Raw genomic sequence first — 4,858 nt, 5'->3', positions numbered from 1 at the left:
TACAAGTGGTGGGATTGAAATATTGCTTCCCGGCCACTAATAAACAGGACATTTTTAAATGTACCTTGAAAAGCATTCTTAAGAGGATCTGCAAATACCAGAGGGTATGGCTAAGAAGGTATTCCAAAAAGGGTACATTTATTAAATATCAAGATATCATAAGCCTGACAGCAATATGCAAGAATAACAAATAGATATTTGTAGCCGTTGCCATTACACAAATTAAATCATGCAAAAAAAAGTATAATCTCTAATATCTGTTTCTCCTTAAAAAATAGACACCGTTACGTAGTTATATTTAATATCCTGGCGTGTATATTAAGTACACAGATGCAACAGTGATGATGGCGTGTGTCTAAGTATTATAGAAACAACTATATGAAGTCTTTTATATATCGAGTCAACTTTAGAGTCAAAACAAAGGTTTTTGTCATTCAAGTCGTAAAACTGTCACTCGTGATTTAAGAAAGGGGTGGCCTTATAGTGTTCTCAATAAAGGGAATTTAGAATATAAAACTTTTTAATTATGAGTTAGATTTCAACTAAGGCAGTGTCCATGCTGGGACACATGAAATCTCAATTTCCACTCAAGACCCTTTGGGAAAAGATCTGATAAATGTTAGACGATAACTTAAGTTAGATTCTTTTTTATCCTTATTATTTTGATGAAATTGTCTGCATTTATTATAACTGTATGTTCTTGTCAATCTTTTTCTGTAACGTAAGCACTGTATTTTTGTTATATTAAATCTAACCTTCGGTAAGTAATACTTTGGGCTCTGATTGAACTGTTGCACGCTTTGTGGAGAGTAAATTACATTGACAGATTTGTGTGTGTTAAGTGCATAGTTTTTCTTAATAAACAGAGACCAGAGCCTCTGTACATATTTTAATAATACCTTTGGTGGTAGCAGCAGATATAGTGGTATAATATATATATTTATATATATATATAGTAACAGAGTAAGGGTAAATATTACCTCATGTGACATAACTTGCGGAGGAGAAAGGTGAGGCAGCGAGTTGGCTTTGTGTATTAACCCTGGTTGCATATATGTCACATGCTCACAAGTGTGCTGTTAATGACAGATGGCATATTGGGATTGATTGAGTTGAGATATTATTATTAATATTATTTATTTGAGGGTCCATGCATGGAGAAAAGTGAATCAGCTGGATAGCTGTGTGTATTAATCCTTGTCCCATATAGGGGTCACGTGCTCACAGGTGTACCGTACATGACAAGCAACATATTACTTTATACCTCGGTCCTAAAGCAACAATCCCCTCTAACTAATTCCCCTTTCTATTACATGACTGGAGCTGGGGGAGTCCTCCAGAGCTGAAAGACACTATTCTTAGCTCCTACGACGCTGCAGTTCCTGAGATACTAACCGGTAAAGTTATTATTATTACTTCCTGATTTTTCAAGGGGATTTAAATTATCATTCAATAAGAAAACGAGACTGACCATGTTGTGACTTCTTATTGGCCTGATATTTGGCAACCATTTTGATTATACTGGTGTGAGATTGAAACCGGTAAGTATCTCAAGACCTGGGGTCAGTGGGACATCCTTTAACAAAATGGGGGGGGGGGGAGATGGGGTGAGGTGGAGTTATAAACAAAAATGGGTAGGGGGAATTGCTGCTTAAAAAGCAAGTAAGCTATTTAAGTGGCAAGGCCAGGGAATGGATATTGAAACCATGTATGGGTATCTATCAGAGGGTGTTGGGTGATGGCTGTGAAAGGCTGGAGAATATTATGACCCTATTGAGGGGCCGTGTAAATTTGCTTGCGAAGGCAGGGGGGGGGGGGGTGGGTGTTAGATTTTTGTGCAAGGTGGTGTTTTTTCAAGCCTTTCTTCCATACTTACCACCTTTCATTCCCCTAAAGTGGAAGGTTGGGAACATCTGCTTAAAAACATTAAACTCTCTGTTTTTAGAGAATCTATCTTTCATAATATAATAATACCTTTATTTCATATAGCACTTTTCTCCCAATGGGCCTCAAAGCGCTTCACAATGACAGTATGGCGCGCTGTACGCAGCACAGGAATTCTTACAGACACAATCCCTACCCCATGGAGCTTACAATCTATGATTTTGGTGCCTGAGGCCCCGGTGAGATAAAGTGACTGCCCAAGGTCACATGGAGCTGACCCGGGGAATTGAACCAGGTCCCCCTATTTAAACTCAGTGTCATTATTTGCAAAGTCTGCGCCATTACTCACGGAGCCGCTCCTTCTCCCTTTAAGGAGCCACATATTATTTAGGAACAGAAAGGACCTGCTGCTTATCCAGCCACACAGACACATTGAAACTTAGCTCCACAAATAGCACAGATAAGCAAAGTCAGTAAATGAAGAGATCACATCCATTTTATATCAAGTGTAATTGTGTCTGACTCCCAGGTAATAAGTTGTCTTGCATTTTCAGTTACCACACTGCTATTTCATGGGAATTCTATCTCCTAAATACCCAATACACCGCAATCCTTAACCTTTCCGAATCCGGGAAATACGACATTGTCTCGCATTATCCTCTTGAAGAGTCAGATTGATACAAATGAAAACTGAACTGTTTGTAGCTTCTGATAAGTGTGGTGGAAAACAATGCAGAAATATCGCACATATTATTGCTAAACCCATCCAAGTGTTCTTAACAAGGAACTAAGATTTTACATTTCAGGGCTAGCAACCTCAGCGGCTGAAGAAAGATCTCATCGAACAGAGGGACTTATGTGGTGAGAAATCAGCAAGTATGTACTGTATGTATGTCTTTATTTATATAGCGCCATTAATATACATAGCGCTTCACAGTATTACATGTGACATTTATATAAATAACACATAATACAACTAACAGATCATGGGAATAAGTGCTTTAGACATAAAAATTTACTTTTAGAAAGAGGAGCTCCTACTCCGAAGAGCTTACAATCTAATAGTATGTGATTGTGTGACAGCTATGACACACACACAACATCCTCATGTTCATCTTAAACCGGGGTGGCCAACTCCAGTCCTCAAGGGACACCAACAGGTTAGGTTTTAAGGATATCCCTACTTCAGCATAAGTGCCTCAATCAGTGTCTCAGTCATTAGGATATTAATATGGTGGAGCACACAACTAGGACAGTGGCATTAAAGCATTTTCCTCGTATGTATCATGTACTTCGTGCATTTAGCTGACACTGTAATGTAGAAATATTGCAAACAAATGTTAACAAAAGGAAATAACCTTCTGGGCGCAATTGCATAAGAGGGATTGTGAGAATGGCAGTGTCACTCCGCTGTTTTCCCCCTTACTTTCTGTGCAGCGTGTTTGAGCGAATATTGTAAAGACAGAGAATGCTGCATTCCCAGGGAATGTGCTCTGATGCATTTGTAGCATTGTAGGTTTTAAGGGGATCCATCTTTCACAATGCGGTTTGCCTTTCAGTTGTGTGCTGTATTTTGCCTCACTGCTAGCACAGGTACAGTACAGTATGTGTCAGTTTCCAACCTTGCAGAGCACTGCAGCTGTGTGACACCTTAGTGCACATCTGATTGTCTCTGCTCCTGGAAGGGCAGGCGGTGCATCAAGCCTTATTTACTCAGCAGCATCCTGTCACAAGACAGCACATCTCATTGACATGGATGGGCTTGTAAGAGGCTTCCAGTGCCAGCAGGTGCAGAGCACTGGTTTGTAGAAATGGCCCCAAGTACAGTACCTACAGAAGTTTTAGAGCAATATTTAAAGACATACTGTGTTACATACACCCCTTTTGAAACCTGGCATCAAAATGTTAAAATATCTGTCTACATTATGCAAGATTTATTTGAACATTAGGGATATGCTTATTTTTCCGCAGGAGCCAGCAAATCTCGTCTTTACTTTGTGGTGTCATTAATATGCTGGAATTAGCGCAGAGAGGCTGAAGTGTATTGGAATTCATGACTAATCCATCCAACTTCCTGGGACCACACAAATCTTTCCTCCCTCCTGCTAGAGATGGGCAATTTTTGGGGGCGATTGTGGATCCGCAGCGGATCGGTCGGTTCCTTTGGTCCTCGGATTTCAGCGGATCAATTATTATTACCAATGGACTCCGTGGATTGGATGCTACAAATCCGTCCACGGGTTGCATCCAAAGGTGGTTTTTAATGAATCCGCGCGGATTAAAACCAACCAAATCAGTTTGCGGATTTTACACTGAGAAACGTATTTTGAGGGGAAAATGCGAGAAAATCCGGGAAACGGATTTGGCCGGATTCGCCCATCTCTACCTCCTGCACCGCTTTATTTTTGATAAAACACAACATCGTAAGAACCAGGATAGGAGCACAAGCAGAAGTCTGGAGGATTAGTGATGTACTGTATTTTAATGGCATTCTGCCTCTCTGTTACCCTGCTGATAGCCATCTCAAATGGCAACAAGAATAAAGATATACAAACCTGTACTAGTTTGCTATGCAAATATATTCTATCTTCTTACATATTTCTGTTTTTTTTTTTAGAAAATAAAAAATGTCAAATATTACAAGGTTCTGAAAGTTGTATGTAATAAATAGCTTTAAAATGCCACGCAGACCCCTACTGAAACAATGAATTACAAATGAACACCATTTTTATTTTGTAAATGTAACACCCCTTCCCTCCTCCTCAGGGAGAATTAGCTGATACGGGTGTTATGGAGCTAACCTGTACATACACAATAACAATGTCAGGTAGATACCCTGGGCACCGAGAATCTGGTGTCCGGCAGAACAATCCCACCCAGGGATATATGTGAGGGCAGCGCTACCCTCCCCGTGTGGTATTGGTGCATGTGGGTACCTTACTGGGTACTCGGGTACACCAGGGTATGCTCAGAC

General features: G+C 40.1%; 1 long non-coding RNA gene across 1 annotated transcript; it reads left to right on the top strand.

Annotated features, from left to right (window-relative positions):
• Window positions 1-1,315: 1,315 nt before the first annotated feature.
• Window positions 1,316-4,387, top strand: LOC142498581 (uncharacterized). The gene is made up of 3 exons (XR_012802499.1): window positions 1,316-1,397; window positions 2,691-2,760; window positions 3,856-4,387. It is a non-coding gene; the product is annotated as an uncharacterized LOC142498581 (long non-coding RNA).
• The last annotated feature ends 471 nt before the right edge of the window (window positions 4,388-4,858 follow it).

Source organism: Ascaphus truei, chromosome 7 (genome assembly GCF_040206685.1).
Source record: "Ascaphus truei isolate aAscTru1 chromosome 7, aAscTru1.hap1, whole genome shotgun sequence".
Lineage (NCBI taxonomy): Eukaryota > Metazoa > Chordata > Amphibia > Anura > Ascaphidae > Ascaphus > Ascaphus truei.
The sequence above is the reverse complement of the archived record's forward strand: the minus strand, read 5'-3'. Positions and strand labels throughout refer to the sequence as shown.